The 23,596-nt window shown below is 44.1% G+C and overlaps 1 long non-coding RNA gene across 4 annotated transcripts in view; it reads right to left on the bottom strand.

Moving 5' to 3' along the window:
• Window positions 1–408: 408 nt before the first annotated feature.
• LOC141774185 (uncharacterized) overlaps window positions 409–23,596 on the bottom strand; it is a 58,448-nt gene continuing 35,260 nt past the window's right edge. For all 4 annotated transcript variants that reach the window (XR_012595262.1, XR_012595259.1, XR_012595260.1 and 1 more), the window contains one exon: window positions 409–2,608. This is a non-coding gene — a long non-coding RNA (uncharacterized LOC141774185). The remainder of the gene's footprint in view (window positions 2,609–23,596) is intronic.

Genomic DNA, 23,596 nt, shown 5'->3' on the forward strand with positions numbered 1-23,596 from the left:
TATACACATGTGGCTAAATCCGGTTTTCAAAATAAGGTGTGAACAAAGAGAACTGTATATACAAAATACATATTTGGAAATAAGATTGATTGGATTTTATTCACCAGATGTATAAAATATTACATGTCCCTTATAAATTAAAAAGAAAATACCACTAATTTGTGAGGGAAATGTCTTTATTCTTTGATTTTTGGGTTGCTGGAAAAAAATTAATAAATAATACCCGAAAATGACTGGTATATTTGTCTCCAGGACATCTCTGACTACATACATGCTGAAAATCAAACATTTTAATGTATTCATTTAGATATTTTTCCAATTAAAAGTCCCTAGAACTGTATGATTCAACTTTTTCCCATGGTGTAGAGTTAAAAAAGTTAACAAAAATTGCAATAAATCGTAATATCGCATCGGCACCCAAGTATCGTGATAGTATCGAATCGGGAGATACTGTAGGTGTATTGCATGCATTTTTAACACCAGTCGCAGTAAAAATACAGTCTTTTGTCTGTGTGTATTCTTTAAGGTAGCATCAGAAGCATCTGGCTCAGCTCCAGCTGTTATGGGTGGATGGAGAGGAAGAGATGGAGTTGTTAGGGAGAGGGTGGAGTGGGGGTGCATGAAAGGACGGAAATGGAGGGAGAGCCACAGGAGGAGAAGGAGGAGGGGGATCTGCTGTAAAATCCTGTTATGCAACCCCCTTTCTGTGGCTGGCGTATTGCATCTGTTAAAAATGGAGGAGGAAAAACAGCTTTGCAATTAGCGCTCAGTGTCCTGAGGGTCCTGGTCTCCCCCAATCACATCGCTCCGTCCCGCTCTCCCCGGCGTGCGTGTTGCTAAGCAGATGATGTGACTCAGGAACACACACTGCTATTCTTATAGCGTCAGCGTGGAGCAGACACACTGATAGCAATGCTCTGACTGCATGCGCGGTAATGTTTACTGGAACAGACCAGTCTTGCAAATTAAACCAAGCTGGGTTGTTGTTTTCTCTGCCTCAGCTGCTCTCATAGGGAGTCAGGGATTTGGACGAAACCCCTTTTTTCTTATATTTTGGGCACATTCAAGGTTTACAGCAACTTAGGGTGTGGTCTCCATACACGGATGCTTCCTCTGTGGTGAGTGGGGTGTTTATGGGTCTGGCCCTGTTTCCTGACTGTTTCAGATAAGGACCACCCACCAAGGCCTCATCACTCCAAATCCGTCAGCAGTTAATGATCCCTGGGGAGGCTCCTACATTCTTATAGTGGAGCGGTGATGTAATTACTCAGCATTTATCAAAGTCTCCAGTAACATGATCGCTGAGAGAATCATAAACAGTAATATATAATAGCGGAGAAGTGTTTCCTTTTGCTAGACGCCTTGTTAATATACCGTTTTATATACTGTGGTAACAGTTTTCATAAAAACAACATGGAAGTCCCCTCAGGGCACGCAGTTAAGAGGGGCAAAATATGTCAGGTTCAGACAACCTAGCTCAAGCAAGGCCTTTTATCTCCATTGTTCCACTAATTGTTATAGAGTTCTTTTCAGAGGTTAATCCAAGCTGAAACTAGGCGGGTGTGTAATCAGAGCCTGAAAAGATTGGATGTTGAGGTTGTTAAATTAGGTCAGGCAGCACTAAAATGATGCCTCGCAGAAGCACTCAAGAGAAGGAAAATGCTCTATCTGCTGCTTGTATAAAAAGAAAGAGGACGCAGAGGCTGTATTTCATTGTTCCACACGGCCACTGCTAATGGTCTCCATCCCTAGTGTGAATGGAAGGTATTTGTGCGAGAGTGTGATGCATTATTTAAGAGTAAACACGGTGGAGACAGAGAGGCCCAGCGGTGGTGGGGTAGTATTGATTGTGACAGGCCAGGGGAGACATGCACACCTCTCTTAAGTGTCTGGGGCTTCTCACGATGCCCCCACAAATCAACTTTTATTGCGCCGGCTTTGGAGTCTCCACAGTCAGCAGCCTATCAGGCAAAGCAGCTTAGCAGAGATAGCCCGCGGCAGTCCCACAGTGGGCCTTAACGCTATCAATCGATCATTCATCACTGGTCCCCAAGAAACAAAAACAAGCAGCCAAAAGACAACCAGGGGAGGGAGGAGGCTGAACTGGACTGTGTCACACAACTCTTGGCTGGGTGGAAAAACCCTGTCGGGTTTTATTTGGGAACAGTCCACGTCCTGTTCTGCGCAGCACAAATTGAAACATTTGAGGAGGAGAGGGAGAAGAAAAGTAATGAGAAAAACTTTCTGAAAGAGGTCGAATGAAATGTGGCCCCCCGGTGCCCCCCCGTCCCTCCCTCTTCCAGCCCTCCTGCACATTCCTCTCCCCTCAGCAGATCTGGCATGCCCCACAGGAGGCGGCGGCAGCAGCAGCACAGTAATCTTTTCAAAAGGGCGGATTTGAGCGGCCGCCAGGGCAGCCGGCCAACTATTTCTCATTTGGAGCTGGCCTGAAGATGACCCTCCTGTTGGAGCCCCACTCTCAGGAAAAACAAAAACGCCAGCACCGAGTAAGGGAGCGCCTTGGCAACGCTGGAGAGCCGGGAACAGACTAGCGAAAGGAAAACAGGGAAACCGCAGGCCTGCTCTCAGGAACATCTGCACCGCCTTCCTGTGTAAAAAGAAAAAAATTAAACTTAATACTGTCTGCATGAGCCCGAGGGACTTAACAAAAACATGGGAGGGCTGTGTTTCATTCTTTTTTTTCTTGGAACTCTGTCTGCATGTCTTTTTTTTTCTTTGTCCATTTCCCTCTCTGTCTAACAATTTCCCAACAACCCCCCCCATCCTCTCTTCCCTCTCCGCAGCCCTCCACTGAGCCCTGGCCTCTTGCACTTTGAGTGGAAGCCCACCCTTGGCTTGGGAGGAGCTGGTCTGGGGTCCCTGTTATGCTTGCTCAATGATGGATGGACAGGAAAACTAAGAATCCAAGTCCAGCATTCCTGCTTTTACAGTGGGGTGAGCGGGCGGAGGGAAAAGGGGGGGAATTCCTGAGCGTCTTTGTAATCACTATATGTTTGACAGCAACTGCAGTGACCTTCATCCAAACTTGCGGTCAACCCCCAGACTAGAGTGCGCAGTAATTATCTGGGTGTCTTTGCAAAAGTAACAAAAAAAACGGCAGCTTCCAGAAAAAGTGAAACAGAGAAAACCAAGGACAGGACATGTGGAAATGTTTGGAGGCTTAAAGGCTTTGTGAGTCAGACCTAAGACATCAAATTCCACATGCTGGGTTCAGATATCGTGTCTGTATGCAATGTTTACTGCCACACTCAGCCCTGACTTGGCCACTGGGCCAATAAGACGCCCCTGTGGCCATCTTTAGGGAGGGTGAAGGGGACGACAACAAAGAAAGCCCTTGTGTTTTCCCTCTAAAACCCGTCTCTCACCCCACCCCACGCACACATACACACCACTCCAAAAGAAAAAAAAAACAACGCTCCAGTAAAAACTCATCACACATCTGCCAGATCCGCTGAGGCCTGCCTCCAATTATCCGCCCACCACGCTGGAATCCCAGGAAGGCTCTGTCCGGCAGAGCGTTTGATGTTGCCACGCAACATTTGACAGAGAACAGGGCGGCTTTGAAAATCAGAGTGTAAACTTGCCTGCCAAGTTTGACGTGAAGAAAGACGGGATGGTGGTGGTGGTGGAGGGGGAGGTGGCTAGGGGGGTAGACAAGGAAAATGCCACTTGATGGAAAGCAGCTGCTGACGGCTGGGAAACATTGCTTTAAATGGGCCCAAATGTGGCGGAGCTCTACCAAACCTCTGCCAAGTGGTCAGCATTTACCCTTCTGGGGCCTTTTGCTGATGTGTGCAGAGGAGAAGTTGTGAAAGCACTTGTGCATATTTGAATTTTGGGTTCAAGCTCCACACACGGGCTTCAGCTATTATGGTGCCTTGCAATGGGGTCGTTTTTACCGTGTTCACGAGAAGAGTCCATATGAACGCCCTCCTCTCGTGGTATTCACGACCTCGTAAGTAGAAAGACACAGCACGTGTCATGTTTATGAATGCAGCAACTGAAATGCAGGAACTCAGTGTAAAAGTTATTTTTGACACTAGGGCTGTCAAGATTAATGCCATATTAACGCGTTTAATGCAAATTCGTTTTGACGGCACAAATTTCTTTAATGCATTTACGCAACTTGCAATTTTTAAGTTGTAGCGGGCTCAGTTTTAAAGCTAGAGGCGAAGATACTGGTATATGAAACTATAGAGCAATCCATTGGTACCAACTATGTTATACTAGTCTTGTTGGGAAGGTTGTTGGTCTTGATATTTGTTTATGCTAAACGCAGTACCTGTGAGGGTTTCTGGACAATATTTGTCATTGATTTGTGTAAATATATAGAAATTTGCATAAAGCAAACATATTTGCCCATGTTGATATGAATATTAAATACTTGACAAATCTCCCTTTAAGGTATATTAGTTAATTTGCATTTGAATCGATTGCCAGCCCTAGTTGACACACGTCCAAACAGGATCGATATCACCAACTTTATGCACTAAGTTTGATTGTCTCATGTTAGTTACAGTGCAATCTACATCAGTAAATAATGTCTTCTAATAAGGTTTCAGCAATAAGATCCTAATCATTTCTATTACCAAGAGGCGAGCTGGACCAGCTCCATCTGAATCATCTTTCACACTAATTATGGTTTCAGAGCACAATGATGAATGTAAAGTGAAACCACGGCTGTACGCTGTGAACCTCCCGAGGCAAATGAGGTCACTGCAGCTCCAGTTTGTTTGGAGTCTTTCCCCATTACACAGTATCAACACGATGATCTGGAAAGGTGACACCTGGGAGGCACGACTGTCATGAGAAGCGGCGGCAGCGAATCACGTTATGACCCGTTCACACCTCCCGACACAAAGGAAAACAAGTACAGTAGAGGAGCCGCATTCTTTCCCACGATTACTGGTAGAGCGAGGTAAGGTGAGCCGGATTAGTTGCAGTGTAAACAAGCGCCAGATCATGCGCACACAAACCCACACCCACCTCAACCTTTCACTGCAGGTTCAAATATCACACCTTTAAAATGTCACTCTCGGGTTGTGAAGTGATCACATGTTTTGTGGTGATTTTTGAACTTGTAGTTGTTAAATAATTTGTTAGAAATTTCTATTAAACTTATATGTAAGACGTCATTTAAAACTATAATGACCCAAAACTTTGTTCCACACAGACACACCTGTTCTTTATGATGTTTGAGGAGTAAACAGTGATGATGGCAGGTATGTCTCGCCCTTACTCACCTGAGTAAGCAAATGAGCACCACCAGCTGTAAGCAAATGAGGATTACCAGAGTCAACTCCCCAACGTTCAAACAAGCTCAGCGAGATTTCACCACTTTGCTTAATATAATCAGCTGACGTGGAACCAAGCTACAAGGCCGCACAACATCAGTCTTATGATATTCACTTATAATAAGGCGAGGTCCCTTCACATGGTGCAACAATATCATTCATGACTTGCACAAAACAGCAACTGGAGACTGAGCGATGACACACACCCACTGTTGTCTCCTGCAGGACAGTGGCAGTGGTGATACACGACGATCCCCTGACTCTTTGTCTCGCTCCATTTAAGCCGCAGATAGTGTTACACACTCTCTTCCGGACCAGAAAAGATCCCATTGTCCTCTTTGACGTGCTGGGCTGCATTATCTGTTCAAACAGGTCCAATTCACCACCGCTCACACACACACACAGACGTCGGCCTGTTCGACAAGAGACGACACATATAACACATGCAGCATGTGACACACACGGTGACACGCTGAATACATTAACATGGAGTGGGCTCGGAAACAAAGGGCCTCTTATCTCCAGAAGCAATCAATTGATAATGAAAATAATCTGGGTCTAAAATTTGAGAAAATTGTGAAAATAGCACTTAAAATGTGTTGTTTTGTGTGACTAACAGATCAAAACCAGTGTGCAACCTCGAGTTCTGAAAAGTGAAGCCGATGCAAAAGTGCCTTAAACTTGCATTCTTTCTCATAGCCAGCAGGGGGCGACTCCTCTGGTTGCATAAAGAAGTGTGATTGCATAGAAGTCTATGAAAAAATGAGCCTACTTCTCACTTGATTTATTACCTCAGTAAACATTGTAAACATGAGTTTATGGTCTCAATCGCTAGTTTCAAGTCTTCTTCAATACAGCATGATGTTCATTTAGTAAATTATAGTCCCATTTAGAGTCAAATAGACCATAAAGCAGGGGATGCTTTAGGGCGTGGCTACTTTGTGATTGACAGGTCGCTACCACGGTGTTGTCTGGTCTGGGAGTTGTCCGTGTTTTTGTCTTTCAACTTTAACCCTTTCACAGTGTGTTGTCAGTTCATGAAAGTTAATATTAATCTTTTTGGTCGCCAAGAAATGTCTTATTCAACATTCAGTTGTACTTAGCTCCACCCTCTGGTGTCACTTCTGGTTCCAAAAAACAAGATGACGACGGACTAAATGCAGAACTCGAGGCTTCAAAATGTCAGTCCACAAACCAATGGGTGACATCACGGTCATCACAAAGATATTCACTTTACATGGATATAATAACATATAGAACATACTCACATTTAAGAAGCTTGCTTGAAATTTCGTATCTAAATAGTGTCTGATTAACTTTCTTTTTAGTGAGTAATTGATTTATCAGCTAATTGTAATGCATCATATTTTTGAGAGACAGAATTTTACATTTTGATGCATGATTTTTTTAATTTAAAATAGTATGTGTGATACAGACATGCCCACTTTGATGTAGGATGTGTGAGCTTTCCACCTACATCCTCTCACAGGACACAAAATGGCGGAGGCGATTTGTGCGTCGTGAGGGGGCTTTCTCTTGGCTGAAAGAGAAATAAATAAATAAAGAAGTAAGCAAATCATGTTTGAAAGGATTTACCCAAAGGGCATCAGCTGACTGTCTACAGCTGCTTTTGGCCCTTCGAGTGGTCTCCATGGCAACAGTCCTTCCAAATCTGGCCACTGCCAGCCTCGCTCCATCATAACAACAACCCCATTGATGCGTCGCTGGAATTCGTTGGCCTGCTTCTAGGGGGGAAACCTGAGGCCATTTGTGCAGCTGCTCAGCGCTGAGTGAATGTACAGTTTCAGTATTGACTTCACCTCACTCTGCTGAAGGTAAACCACACAGAAAATACAAAAGGTGAGCCTCTGACAGCCTCACTGGCATATTTGAACAGCTCAGACAGAAACTGTCTCTTTAAAGATTTCACCCTGTCTGCTGCCCTTCAGTCTGCAGGTTTTAAATATTGCTCTTCAATCATTTATAAAACACATAACTCACCGAGCACTGAGACTTCAGTGCCCTCACATAAATCACGCCCTACAAGATAACGTTTGAAGATGAAAATGTGTATTTAAGCCAGCGCGTGTTGTCACTATTGGCTTTTCAAAGGGCTTAAAAGCTATTAAGCACCGATCCAGCTGCATCTCAATCATTTGACATTAAGCTTTTCACTCATTAAGATGTAATTGCTGTTGTCAAGCAACTGGCACATCGTTGGTCAAAAATTAATTACTTCTCTGTGTAAAGCAGCCGCTCAATAATAAGTCGGTGTGTAAATAAAGACTGAAGGAGGCCTTGAAGTCAGACTAGTCAGGGCGAGGTGCATACTGCGGCTCTACAAAAAGATGAGTGACAAATTAGTGAGCCTAATGAGAGAAAACTTACGCCAAAGCAATTCATAGATGGTTTGTTTGACGGCCGTGACACGTAGTAATTTCTGCGCGTGCAATTAATGAAACCTGCTTTAGATCTCAGGGGAGAGCACATTAAACTCTGCTGCTCCCTTTCCATGTAAGCTATGTGATTGCAGCATGAGGCTAAGGTAAATATGTGTCACTAGGATTCCCGTTGGGAGCGATGAAGTCAGTCCTATGTTTAGGAGGTTATTCATGGCGTGCGGAGCTTGGCAATGATTCGGTCTGCTCACATGAGGGACAGACAGAGACGACCTGCTCTAAAAGCATCTCTGGAAACTGAAGTCGTAATATTGAGTTACTCTAATCAACTACTTCATGCTATTGATCTTGTTTCCCTCACTGGCTGCTCGAGCAGTGAATGGACGTGCAGAGAACAGTGTGGTCTTTGTGTGAAGTCCCCCCTTCCCCCCACTCGACCTCCCTCCATCCGCCACGGCTAGTAACCCAAGCTTCGAAGTCACGAGCTCCCCTCCTTCCCCCTCTATGCAGGTAACACGACCATGCTGTCGCCATGGTTACAAGCCACAACCAGTCTCAAGACGGGGCGGGGAGGCGAGGAGAGAGGAGGGGGGGTTCCAATCACAAGGACGACTCAATCACATCCAGCATCAGCTCGGCTGCACACAGGCAATCTCTTTCTCTCTGTGCAACATTTCTGCAACACAAGATTTAATCATCTCGCTGCCATTCTGCTAAACGCCGTATATCAGGGGAAAGGGAGAGATGCCTGACCGCGGCTCAGAATAGCATGATTAACAGCCTGTAGTGAAGAGCAAAGCCTCCGCTACCAGTTACTGTGAGTCAGCTGTAGATGCACACAAGGCCATCTGGCTGCAAACACACTAGCAACGCTATCAGCCAAAAACAGAAAATATGAACAGGGCGTCATGACATCATGAGTGTGCAGCAGTTTCACAAGATATTGCTTCACCAATAATTAAGTTTAAGTTTTCTGTTTAATCTTTTTGTGTTGATATATACACAAATCCGGGGGAAGTAAACAAGTCACCATTATTGCGGTGGCGTCTCAATACAATACATGTGCGTTTGAATGCAAGCTGCCCTAAGAAGTGTACAGTTTAGGGATGCTAAATTGATGCTATTAACTGATAACCGACCCTCGTTAACCGATTATTAACCGTTAACTGACAAGATTTGTGCCTTGCATGCAGCGGTGTGCCAGCTGCAGTGTATAAGCACAACAGACAATTGAGTCCCCAGTTCACTGTGAGGAGAGTTACTGTAGCAGCCATCGTGCTGCGTTCACTGTCTCCAGCTCACCGTCCGGGAGAGTTAGCAGCCACGCTGCTGAGTGTAGTGTCGCGGACATGCAGCCACTTTCCCAGCAAAAGTCTCCACCGTATATTTAGTTTAATTTAGCAGGTTGTTAGTTGTGTGTCTGCCCGGCGTAACAATAGCGAGTGTCCGACAAACAGTGTGTGTGTTTGTGCTACGTTAGCAGCTAGGAGCTCCAGTCACAGACATACGCTCTGTCAGCGCGACGTAACTTTAGCAAGTGTCCGACAGACCGTGCGTGTGTGGTGGCGGTGAGTGTGGGGTTGTTGGTGGCGTTATAGTTGTGAACGTAGGTGTAGCAGTGTGTGTACAGATTGTTTGTCGGTGAATAAATGCTACGAGGTAACAACTCCTCAGCTCCGCTCCGCTCAGTTTTGTTCAGCTTTTTAATTAATTATTAATATTTCTTTAACCGTTTAACCGATAACGTTAATCGGTTAAATGCTTAATGTCAGTAAACGGTTAAACGGTTAATTATTAACAACCCTAGTACATCAGCAGCGCGTGGCGGCTACCTCGCTGACCTGCTGTGTCTCACGCTTGTGGTGTCCACACCAGCAGCGTCTCTGCTACAGCACTGCTGCTGTCAGCTCTTTCTTTCTACAGAGAGTTTGCCTTTCATAATGGCCATTTCATTTCATTATAAATGTTATTTATATTTATTTTAAATAGAAAAAGGTTATGAAGTGTGTCCTCATGTTTAAATAATAGTAATAATCCACAATTTCTGTATTCATTCATGGAGCCCTGCAAGTCACTGCATTTTCTATGACACTGTTCTGCAAATATTTCCGAATAAAAGTCCATTTCTAAGCAGCAGATAATCAATTCATAAATCTTTATGATGCAAATCCATAAAGATGTAAAATTCTAAGCTTAAAAATGTCCTTAAATTTGTTTACAACCTACATTATACTGTGTTATTAAGCATGTATTAAATGTTTACATACTGCTAATAAAAGTTAAATAATGGGGGTTAAAATAACATTTTATTTTAATAAGGGGGGATTAAATAACATCTGCAGTGTGGATCAATGTTCGCTGCATTAGTCCGCCCGTCCTCCCATCCATTCATCTAACCCCAACTCTGTTAGACTGTTGCCATAGCAACTGGGAGAGTGAGCGAGCTTTGAAATGTGATCCCCTCCATAAAATTACAATGAATCCTATTCATATGGATCCCTCATCGCCGCCACAGCGTGTGACGAGAATACACATCCGTCTGTATAGGTGATCTATATTGAGGGTGTAATATAAGAGGTTGGCGCGTATGAATTCCTATCAGCTAATTATCCAGGTGTTATTTTACTCAGTCATCATTGGAGCAGCTTACATCCACCTGCAGTACTTCCGCAGATGTTATGATCTCCTTAACATTAAAAAAAACAAAAAACAATAATCATGGAAGAGAAATAAATGAGGCATTATGAAAAATTAATCAACTCTAAGAAGCCGCCCTCCTGATTAGAATTTATTAAACCACACAATTAGCATCGGTTAATTAGCATTGGTAACATACCTCCATCAATCCTAATAACAACGATATCGCGGATTCTCTTTGAAATGCTAAACCACTGGAAATGCTTTGTCCTGAACATGAAAGACATTTAGACAGCAAAATAATAAATTCCCCACAATGCCTGTCTCATCAGTATTATCATTATTCTTGTGAATAAGGAACTCGAACAGTCTCTTGCCGACGTGGATGAGGGATGGATGACTTCCACTCCCAACCCACGCTTCCTCATGCATAAATTCTCATTTGTTCCTGCATTAGGGTCATTCTGCAGTAATTGTTTGTTTTACTTCTGATGATTGAATAACAACCTCGCGGCGGTGCCATGCTGTGTTTACCACATGTTGCTATGGTTCATGGGCTCCTTTAATTGGATTTTGTTGTTTCCTGGGAAACAAGGTAACCCACTGTATTGCTCAGCAACCTTACCAATTTACCCTGTGTGTGTTAAGATGCACGCTGATGGGTTTCAGATTCGTCTAGCTGATCCTAAATATAACTAAATGAGGCACTGGAGTGCAGAAAATCGAAATTCAGAAGGGAAATGGAGCCCAGTATTTGTGACACTGAGGCTGTGCATTTTAAACGTAGCTGTGTTGCAGCGGGTGAATTCGTGCAAGAGCACGGGGTGAGTGTTTGTGTGCAGGGAGACGGGAGAGTGCTGTGTCCATGTGAACTGATGGGTGAATCATTACTAAGATAACACACAAGCTGTTAGCTTTTTGCTGGCGATGGTCAGGGCAGAGAGAGGGAAAGCGCTGTGACGAGTGGCATGTAATTACCATGGCTCGCTGCCTCGACTCGGCCCCGAGGAGCTGGACACTCGCACGCAGCCCTCCACATAAACAACGGCAACAAACAGCAACAACAACACTAAAATGTCCTTGAGTTTGTCACTCGGGCTGCGAGCGGTCCTCTATCAGAAGCTTCCAGACTCTTGGTCCACTCGATGCCTGAGTGACTAATCGCTTTAGAGGAGCGGGGACCGGCAAAGCCCAGGGGCACGGGGTAAAACTACTGCTTCGATGCAATTCTCGAGTTTCAGGAGGGGGGGGACACAAGGATAGTGTGGAGCGTGAGTGACAGAGAGGCTCTGAGAAATGAAGGGTTGGCAGTGGGACGGGGGAGATGAGTGGGATATGAAAGGAGGGACTGTTGGGGCGCCAGCAGCATATCAACACCCACCTGACTGCAGGAGGTGATATCTGCACATGTACTCGCTCAGTTCCTCCTCACTTTTTCCTATATAGTGTGCAGGTGCCTCGATTTGAAATTCTTTTAAGGAAAGAACAAGAGTCTGTGCACGTCGTGAATCATGCAGGATGAACGCCATGCAAAATTGATGCCGCTGCCTGCAAACTCCTCAATTATATAAGTTTGCCTGCATGTATGAATGTATTAATGTGTCTGCAGTGCTCTGTTTACAGCTCTGTGTGCATGTCTCACGGCTCTGCACAGCTGGTGTTTTGAGAGATGAAGAGGAGTCTGTCTCTCTCTCTTTATCTGATATAGGAGATGATTGGAATATTAATGGACCACGCCGAGCAGAGCACAAGCAATGCCCAGGAAGATTTATCCAGCAATCAAGAGGATGTGATGAAGCAAAGAGTGAACGTGAATAAAGTCAAACAATGTTGTCAGTGATGTTCAAACTAGTAGAGCTGGGTTTTTATTTCAACATCATTCCCAGAACTTTAAGTTTGGTAAAAAAATGTTAGAGGTAAAGTACTATACTTATTCCTCAGAGCTCTATAGTATTTGAAGGTTGTTTTTGTCCTCAGTGGAAACACAAAAGCGAAAAAGTAAATAATGAACCCTTGAGGTGGGAACAGAAATAGTTTCCCTTCAAAGGCCTCATTTCATCACCTATTCGTTTATCATATGCCACCTCTATCATCTCACGGCGCCGTATTCTCACCGCTCCACGCTGCTACCAGAGCCGCCGGCCCGCCAGTATCAATCACCCACCCTCCCACACTCCTCGCTGTGAACCCGCCCCACATGGAAACACAGGGACAGGAGCGCTGCTGTCACGACGGGCGAGATTAAATGAAGGGGGATGAAAGAGTAAAACCTTCAAAAGAACAGACGGGGACAAGCAGGGCAAATGAAACTACTGACATGGATAGCAGGCTACAGTACGGCCGCGCTGGCAGGATTTCATTTGTTACCTCAAAGTCAAACAACACGGTGTGACGCTGGTGACGATGGAACACACAGCACATTGTTAAAATGTCATCTGTTTCTAATAGTTTTGTTTCATCTGCTGCCTCACAATCTAATCGACAAGCTATTCACACACAGGTGGTGGATATATAGCCGACGGGCATGCAGTAAGTCAAAGTGATAGTGTTTAACGGTTGTGTCTAGAAGATAACCCGCGAGTTGGAAAACTGGAGATAGTGAAGGTTTGGTATTGACCTTGAATAGTTAAAGCAGCAGTAGGCAGAATATTTTTGGCGATGTTTTCCTCCGGTCCGTGAAATCTTAAAGATGCCATTAGGAGCACCGGAAGACACAGAGGCACACAATTTTTTTCAGATTACCTGTCTCTTACACTACTGTCAGGATGTAGTGACCGTTTTATAAAAATAACTTATTTTTAAAAAAATCATATTTCATCCAATTCTACTGCTGCTTTAATGTTAGGCATTGATCTTGAATAGATAAGGTTAGGATAGGTTGTCGGGCAGCAAGTCTCACGAGAGTTTTTGCAGATTTCAGAACAGATTTCACAATTTGCGGGTTACCTTCTAGACACGACCATGTTTATCATGCTCACATACTTGCTTCTGCGATGCGTTCAAGAAATTATCCGTTTGTATATATTCGCACATCTTTTATTGTTCCTAACAAGAAAAATAATGAAGGCAATTATGTCACAAGTCCTGCACACAAAAGATTCCTACTCCTGTGAGTGTGTTCACCATGGCAACCGCCTCCTCATCCTGCTGCATCACTGCCGTCAAGTGACCACTAACAACAAGAGCTGAGAAAACAAACCAGAGAACATATTCAGGCAAATTCGACTGGGGATTTTCGGTAAAATGTTTGTCTCACAAGTGAGCCCAGCCTGTTTTATATCCCAATGCAGACTTTATCAAGTTAACATTTGAAGTGCACTTGTCCAATTTCATAGCACCAATCTATGCAGCAATCAGCTCCTATTACTTGACAAGTTCAGCTTCACATTTGACATCAATTAGTGAGCTCTTGTCAGAGGGTATTTTTAGCAATGACAGACAGTGACCGCTTCGGAACATTAACAGCTGTGAAATGATACTGAATGGCGGCGTTTAACCATAACACAGTATTAAGCTGCAGACAGACAGCCGAGCGTCGCTGTGTGTGTGTGTGTGTGCGGTGCAGAGTGAGCCAGCTTCAGGGATGCTAGCCACTGCACTGGTCTTCGCTGGAGCCGGGCCAATGTCATTTCACAGCGCTAAGCCTTGTAAGATAAGATGGGGGACATCAGACCCTGACCAGCTCAAATGAATGGGATGTCAATTCTGCTTAGAACCACAAGCCTTGTCCTCTACACCGGCGAGCATGTGTGTGTGTGTGTGTGCGTGTGTGTGTGTGTAGACTCTAAACAGAGAGGACATATCCAATCGTAAGGAAAGGGTTCCACTGTCCGTACCCCGCCTGGTGAGATGTAATAAGATCCCTCCCCTCCGTGCAGGGAAAAAGATCCAGGACATCTGCTCAATGATAGTTGATTTTTAATCTAGCCTGGGTAATTGCCCTGAAACAATGGTGCTGCCTTGGTCCTGCAGGATTTCTGTGTTGCCTCGGGCAGGCGCAAGAACAGGTGGGTACGCTCTTTTGCCTTCAGAAATTGAGCCCTTCTAATTCTCCACAAACAGATAAAGTAGGTACAATGTGAACCTGGCGAAGGAGTAATTAGTCACGTCGGTGGTGCCAGCGCAACCTCAGCCTGGCCACAGATCATCTAAAAGGTTACCCTCCTCAGATGAGGTTGAAAGGTTGTTTATTTCAGACTGCGGGCCTGGGGTGTTGCCATGGCAACCTTTCATAGGTCTGGCACTGGCGGGCACTAGGGCGGAGCTTGGCGTCGGCCTGGGAGGCAGCAGGCACACAGGTGCCCCGGCCCGAGCAGCTGCCTCCCCTGTCAGATAAAGAGCGGTTTGTTGTTTTCTCTCTTTTCCCCCCAACACGCACGTCAATCTCCCTCGCCCTTTTCACTTCTCTGTCTTCTCTTCCCCTTTTTTCTCCTTGGCCTTTGATCAGGGATTGGATTTGCTGGTAGAATGACAGAGGCAGGAAGTGCTCCGAGGCACAGGAGGGGCTGGGGTGGGGGGTGGGAGGGCCCAGGGCCGGGGCCAGGGCTGTCCACAGTGCTCTCTGTTTCCCTGGGCCTGCGTCATCCCTGGCCTGGCCTGGCCTTGCAGTCACAGAGCCTGGCTTTCAGCCTTGACTCTCATCATGGTCTATCTGTCAGACTGGCCCAGTCACAACAGCCCAGGCCCTCTGATCACAGAGGGGGAGGGACGGCTGCAGATTGAAGTCCTGCCTGGATACACCCCAAGGCACAATACCATCATGTATTTATCCACAAATCACAAAGGTGACCTTCTCTGTGTCCTCAGGCTGGATCGTGACCTCTGACCCCTTCTATTCTGTCCAGTAGGATCACAGGATTTTACTTCCAACTTCTAACCTTTTGTTCAATACTACCGACTAACTTAAAAATCAGCAGCTGGTACCTCGGACAACAATAAGGAGCTCTAAATTAGATACTAACAGGGACTCGACTGTAACAACCCGTGGTTGAATTCAAAACACTCACCAAGTGATCTTGACTCGAGCTCAGAGCAAAATAAACTGTAATTAGCTTAACTGGAGCTCACATCCTCCGTGATAGTCCCTCTAAAAGATGTTTACTGGAGTAAACAGGAATCTGAAAATGAGCAACTAATCATCACATGATACTATTTTAAGCTAACTGAAGTGAGCCAGACTAAATTGCCTACAATTCTGGAGAAATACTACAGAATATAAATCCTATTTACAGTATACCTCACAACACGCTATAGGCCTATAATTCTGAAACAGTCTTCTTCTGTTCCATAATACCATACCACTCTCATGTCTGTGTGTTGAGTACCAACAGCTCTTAAAGCTGCAGTGGGAAGAAATGGAGCAAATATGATTTTAAAAAGTTATTTTCATATAACGGTCACTATATCCTGACATTAGTGCATGAGACAGGTAATCCTGATAGCATCTGCAAGATTTCACGTGTGTGTATCATGAAAGTGTAACACCATGCTTCTTGTTCATCTTGTGTACATTACAGTACATGGGGGCCACTGACAGCAGGGTGGCTGACCTCCACGAACCTCCTGCCTCATCGGTGTGGGTGGAGCAGCACCTGAGACGCCTGAGATCTCCTGCGACGCCTTGCCCTCCTTCCACTGTTTACTGGCCAGCTTATCCTGTTTATTTGATTCAATTACAAAACACACTCTCTGTGACCGATCTGTTTAAAGTGGCTCGCCGCCAGGGAAAATAGTGGTGTTCCCAGCGATTCCAAGAAACCTGGCATAGTGGTCGTGGAGGCCATGATGATGACATGTCAGCGCAAGGCTAACACAGCACGGCCCTTATAGTCACAACTCAGGAAAAAGCTGTAACCTTGACAGTTTGCACAAGCTGTACTCACATGTGCTTTCATTGATTCAAGTCAATAAGAGATAATTGACAGAACATAACTTGTGGATTAGGATGAAACACGTGAAGAAATGATACGGTAATGTTTGATCATACACTTTGTCTAATACTAAATTAATTTGAGCCTTAGAGATTCTGGCAGCAACAACGTCTCCCGTTTCTCTTCCCTTCCTCTGAGAGAGGGTAGAGTTCACTTGATCTCCCCTAAAAATCGCTCCAAATATCTTTGGCGCCACTTCAAAATAAGCATGAAGAATTCCTGCCCCAACATTGTAAAAATCCAAGGCAGCTGTTTTGTGCTTCTAAGGCTTATCTTCCCCATGTAAAGACATAGCAAACACAACAGCCAGCTGTGGCCAAGTTGAGATATAAAAAAAACGACCATTTAAGCTCACGTAATTACTTTTTTGTCCCCTGCAAAACTCCAACAAAGTGAGGAGAGAACACTTTAGTTTATACGAACATAACACCATAACTGCGCAGTAATTTCTTTGGCAGCAGCCGGAGTTGGCATGTTTCTGAGAGCCATCTAGCTGCTGAGGGATTACAAGCTGTTCAAAGCCTCAGTAGGTATGTGGGTTTGGACGGCTGATGTTTTTCCACAGCAGTAAATGGTATTGCAGTTAATTCTGTATTTTGGCACCGATCTGCAGCTGGAAAACAACTTCTCAGTGCCAGAAGCTGTTTATTATTGCAGAGTGCTTTTACCCAAAATGGCCATTCAGCTACTGTGGTGTCCATGTTGTTCTGACCTGGTTGCATAGTAACCGAGCAAGAACGTGGCAGACTGGAGGAGCATGAGCACAAGCTATGCACCCACGCACATACACACATTATTACAGTGTACAAACACAGCAGGTCTTATATGCATTTGAGAAAGTGTGAATCTTTACAAATAATAAGAGAGGGATTTATCTGACACAGCAGTTCTCCAGTGAAGTCATACATGCATACATATCCCAAGCTGCACATTAAGTAGACCACGGTTATTATCTTCAACTGGGGTGCAGCTTTGTGACTGTATTGTATGTGGAGCAGCTGAGATTTGCATGTATTTTTATAAGGGTTCGGACGATTCACCTATCTCCCGATTTGATACTATCATGATACTTGGGTGCCGATTCAATATGTATTGCGATTTTTAAGTATTGTGATTTTACAAGTATTGCGATCCGATATTACGATTTATTGCGTTTTTTGTTAACTTTTTTAACACTAGACCATGGGAAGAGTTGAATTATACACTTCTAGGGACTTTTACTTTGGAAAATATCTGAAATAATACATTCAAATGTTTGATTTTCAGCATTTATGTAGTCAGATATGTCCTGATGTCAAATATATCACTCATTGTCAGGAATAATTTATAAAAATCAAAGAATAAAAACATTTCCCTCACAAATTAGTGGTATTTTTCTTTTGAATTTATAAGGGACATGTAATGTTTTATACCTCTGGAGATTATAATCCAATCAATCATATTTCCATATATGTATTTTGTATATACAGCTCCCTTTGTTAACACCTTATTTTGAAAACCAGACGTAGTCATACATGTATTCTTCCGCTAACTTCGCCAAGTCCGTCGCTAGCTCTGCCGTCAGCTCCGTTCTCTTTATACATCCATGGTCAGCTCCATCGGGCCGTTTGAATCTATTTAACATAAATGTCAGTATATGGGTGCTCTACAGTTGTAGCGTCGGCCGTTTTGACCACGGAGATACAAGTGACAGCTTGCACGTTGCGATACGATAACGTTTCCTATCCATGACAGAGTTAGCAAGCAGCTTTAGCCATGATGTCTAGCTCTGCTTTTCCTGCCAATGTGTGAAACCCAAAGGGTTTCCATACTTGACTGTATGTGTAGTGTTTACTACTCTGGATTTAAAATAAAGGGTGCAGTTTTTCTACTTTCTCATCCCGGCTTGCTGTGGTTGACAACGGTTTGTTTTGCTTTTGACATACAAAACGGATATGACTTCATGTTACTCAGACTACAACAATAAAAGTGGTAACTTCCTTCTACATCTGCATAAACTCAAATGAAGCAAATAGATCAATTCTGGCATTAAAAAAATCTATTTCAAAATTGTAAAACCTATACATAGGTGAATTGATCTTTTTCACGGTTATTATCTTCAACTGTGGTGCAGCTTTGTCACCGTATCGTATTTGGAGCAGCTGAGATTTGCATGTATTTTTAGTGCTTTTCCTCTGTTATTTTCCCCCCAAACATACCAGAAAATAACAAACATGGTTACTGCCTCTTGATATAGAAACAAACAATCGTCGTCGCATGGAAACAGCGAGTTGAAAAACAGCAGGAATGCACACAATAATGGAGCAAAGTCCCAGGAATGGGTTAACAGTGGACTCAGAGCTTTCATTTCCTCTTCTGTTCCATCTGAACAAACAAGGCGGGTGACCTGACAGAGCACAGAGGGGCGGGGCGGGTAGGGTGGAGGAAGAGAGGGGTGGTGGTGGGGGGGGGGTAGGGTGGAGGAAGAGAGGGGTGGTGGTGGTGGTGGTGGGGAGGGGGGCCGTGACTGGAATATAACCAAAGAAAGGGGGAGGAAGGGGTGGGAGAGGACAAGCAGACCACGTGATAGTGAAAAGCCTGCAGGCTGCTGTGCTGGGAAAGGCAGACAGACACATCCCCCCATATTGACGCTGCCGTTTCACCACAACAACAGTTCTGGGAAATGGCCGCCTGTAGTCTGTACTGTAGTTGCTATTTACACGGGACTGATTCAGCCCGCTTATCGCTTTCATCATCAGCTACAGTGGCTGGTCTGACCCTCGTGCTTCACTCCTCCCATTGATTCCCTCCCTCTCTTTATCTTTTTTTTAGTTTTTTCCTTTGCACGCTCTCTGTCGAGGTTTACAAGGCTTTATCTTGCATGAATGAAAGCAGAGAAATGCAGAGCAAATAATGAAAATAAGGATGTTGAGATAAAACACAAAGCCAGTTACGGGGTAGAAAAAGGCAGCAGTGCTAGGGGATGATGAAGGAGGGAGAGAGTGCAGTCTGGACCAGAAGCACTGGAGACATGAGTCATGGCGAGCAATCTCCCCGGGGGCTCGTTGGTGCAGTCTATAAATGGAAATAGCAGAAAAACAGCGGCTTCCCTCGCCCACCCAGGACTAGGTTATGCCTTATTAGAACTTGATGGCTTATGACAGCGGCTGCTTTGTTTAGCCCCAGCCTGAACTTCACTCTCTTCTGCTTTCTTGTCCTGGCAGGCGCAATGGAAAAGTGAATGTAAATGAATATATATATATATATAAAGTAAGCTGCTTAGTGTCAGAAAAATCACTCTGGGATGTGAGGATGTGTCACTGAAAACAGGTCATGAAGTGTTTCCAACTAGAAACTCTTCATGGAAGTAGCTGCCTTATTTTGCCACATGTAAATGCAACCTATATCTGTTAAAATAAGTTGATGAGTGACATGAACCAGTTAACTTGGCTCCTTGGTTTCCCCTTGGCTACCCTGCTGTGGAGCTGGCCTAGATCAAACATTGCCGGATATCTGGGACAACCTTCGGAAAAAAATGAATGTCTCGTAAAGTGACCAGGAGGGAAGCGTTGCCTCGGAAAATATACAGTTTATGTTCTTAAATCTGTGACATGTCAGAGGGAAATATTTTGATTATCGCTCCTCTACACCTATTAAACCCTTAGCTACGAGTTACTTTTAACATTATGATTTTACATATAAAACGTTGGATACGTTTATGAAATACAACACATTGTTAAAGACTTAAACCAATGATTCTCAACCCCTTTGGCTTCGGGTTCCTTTTAAATGTTTTTTTTTATTCATTCATTTCCCATGAATTTTGAGTAGTTCCACCATGGAGACATTTCTCCTCTAACCAAGTTGGAATCCCACTAAAATGATCCACTATTTCCCAATAAAAGTGAAACCCCTGGTTTTTACAGTGTGTTATTGATACTTATGTAAAAGATCTGGATACTTTTTCCACCATAATGAATATTAAAGCTACACAAATATTGGTGTTTCTGAGAAAGACCCATAAGAAAAAGGCGCTCGTCTGTAACAGATGGTTATATTGAGAGGAGCTCTGAAAGGACGTATTTGAACCATGTCAACCCTCTACATTCACGCGGCATGCCTTTGTCTCTCCTGTTGAAAAGGTTACTGGCTGCACTAAGCTACGTGTCTGTGTGATTTCATCAGCGGCGTTGTCACGTCAACCTGGCGCTGCGTGGCTGCTGAGGGCGAGCCAGGGGCACTACACCACCTGCTCTACCTCCCTCCCTACACCTCTGAGTGCAATCTGCCCACCTGCTTCCATGGTGAGCAGACACACCCTGCCCTCCGTTCCTCCCTCCTAGCCTGTAGCTAAAGCAGAGCTAGTCTGCACAGGAGCACAGACGCAGACAGAGCTCCAGCATGCATCGCCACCATACCAGAGGAGGGAGGGATCTACGTCGCTGTGGGCCTTTTGTTTAGCTGCCACCACTAAAAACTCCCCGCCAGGTCGTGTTTGCTCTTTTTTTTCTCCACCTGTCGTCACACTGCTCTCTTTCATCTGTAGGGTTCATCCTAGAGATCATCCCTCGAGGCAGTGAAGACATTATCTCAGTGGAGTAAAAGCGAGAGGTAAAGTGACAGAGGTAGTTGTAAGTGCCTTTGCTGAAAAACACCACCGGCGCCCTTTGGCTGTGTTTTTGTGAGGCACATTAAAGTTCTCAGGTGGGCTTAAAATGAACAGAAGGGGGGTGAAGGTGCAGAGGAGCCGTGGCTTCCCGCTGAAGGCTACCCCTGTGTTTGTTGTTGGGGTTGTTGTTTTAATCATAATACTGTGTGTTTATCTGGAGATGATGCTGATGTTCCCTTGGTGACTGATATTAGGCAGCTGTTGTAACGTTTTGGCCTGAAAAAGAATAAATGTCTGTGACAATCTGCCAATTCCTTCTCTGTGTGTATTTTTTCATCCTGAATTTATTTCATAAAAGCCTTTAAAAAGGGAAACCATCTGTACTCATGTATATACACATTTCTCACAGCACTGATATTGGGACTTTAACCTTAAATATTAGTAGAACCTGGTAATTAAAAACTAGGGCTGTCAATTGATTAAAATAGTTATTCGCGATTAATCACAAATTAATCACACATTTTTTATCTGTTCAAAATGTACCTTAAAGGGAGATTTCTCAAGTATTTAAAACTATTATCATCATGGGAGTGGGCAAATATGCTGCTTTATGCAAATGTATGTATATATTTATTATTTTAAATCAATTAACAACACAAAACAATGACAAATATTGTCCAGAAACCCTCACAGGTACTGCATTTAGCATAAACAATATGCAAATCATAACATGCAATAACATAACAACAGCTGTCAGTGTGTCAGTGTGCTGACTTGACTATGACTTGCCCCAAACTGCATGTGATTATCACAAAGTGGGCATGTCTGTAAAGGGGAGACTCGTGGGTACCCATAGAACCCATTTTCATTCACATATCTTGAGGTCAGAGGTCAAGGGACCCCTTTGAAAATGGCCAAAATTTAGTGTGATAGCGTTTGGAGTGTTATTTAACCTCCTTTGTGACAAGCTAGTATGACATGGTTGGTACCAGTGGATTCCTTTGGGGTTTCTAGTTTCATATGATGCCATATTCACTCTAGCTTTAAAACTGAGCTCGCTACAACTTCCGAAAGATTGATTGCGTTAATGCGCTAAAGAAATTAGTGGCATTAAAACAAATTTGCATTAACGTGTTATTATCACGTTAACTTTGACAGCCCTATTAAATAACATTGTAGAGGTCATTCAGCATCACTGCAAGAAATACTCCAAATATATTTCTTCCAGAAAAAGTCCAAATGAACTAGTTAAGTGCCAGCTCATTTCTGGAAAATTACTGAAGCAAACCGAACAGCAAACAAGTGAAATTATCTTACCAGAAAAATAAGTCTTCGAAGCTGATAACAGAAAAAGTTTTTTCACTGGACTGTGATGAAATTGTGACCGAATGTTGCACTGAACACAAAAACAACAAACTCAGATATGAACAGCTCTTCAGCCAGACGCCAAAACATCTCCTATAATTTCAATAGAGGCTTTATAAACAAGGACAATAAAATGTGCATATTCAATAAAAATGCCTCCATCTTGCAGCATGTTTTCTTCTGTCAGATTGCAGACACACTCGATACAAAACGACATGCAGTTTGTTTAGTATATGATGCAACTGACAGCAACTAGTAACGATGTGTTTTTAGTTTCAGTTTATAAGCTTTATTTGTTTTTCCTCCAGCTAGATGAGAGTATTGCTGGTTCAGCATGGCGTAAACAGCCCACAGGGGCTCATTCTTAAACATAGTCCTCCTCCACGTACTGATCTCACCGCAGGGCTTTGGCTTTCCATCCCAGCAGCCCTCTGGCCCACATGACAACGGGAGGCCTGTTTTCCCCGGCAACATAGCAACACCGCCCTGAGCTAACTCTGACCATTGACAGTCAAAACATATTACTGGCCCAGGTGACAGGAGCTTTAACCTAAGCAGTACAAATACTAGACGCTGTAAGTGTTCACACCGGCTGTTGGCTCTAACGCGATGTCATTGGGGGCAGATTTGAATATACAAGTTGAGTAGATACCGCATATTTGCTTTGTTAAATAATTTTCCAAAGAGGAATTGTAAACAAACGAGCTCAGGAGTGTGAGCTCAGAGCCATATAGCAGAACCAGACGTTTGAGTCTCATATTTCAAAGCCATGGAGACGGTTCAGGCCTCAGCTGGGCCACATCTACTGTAAGTCTGATTCATCTTGACATCTTTGCAAGGTTAAAGACTCAGGAAAACAAATCTACAGCCCCTTACACCCGGGCATTATCCAGCAAATCTATAGCCGCAGGAAGACAGAGTTGTTCTTTTTCATTATCGCCGCGGGGGTTTGAGTCATCGTGGGAGACTTCAGGTCGGCTGTGGCGCCGCTGCACCAGCATAAGTCACACAGAGACAGAAGCAGGATCGGTAATTCACCACCATGTCCTTACACCTCCTTCCACAAAGTCTGTTGTTTGTCCTCAAAGACAATGTGCTTGTGTTTATATGCCCTCATACATATCAATTACTTTACGACTTGGGCAGTGTCATCCTCAAGGTGCTTGAAAATTAGGTTTCAATGTCAGCTGAGAGGCACATTCCAGACGAAAATAACGGCGCTTTCACCTCCAGGCGGTTCAGCCTCCCCGTCAGCACGCAGTGACTGAAACCGAAACCCTCCCATCTAAATAACAGTGAAATCCAGGCTTACACAAGCAGCGTGTTCCTCTTGCATCAGCAAATGAACTTCTTTCCACATAA

This window comes from Sebastes fasciatus, chromosome 9 (genome assembly GCF_043250625.1).
Source record: "Sebastes fasciatus isolate fSebFas1 chromosome 9, fSebFas1.pri, whole genome shotgun sequence".
Classification (NCBI taxonomy): domain Eukaryota; kingdom Metazoa; phylum Chordata; class Actinopteri; order Perciformes; family Sebastidae; genus Sebastes; species Sebastes fasciatus.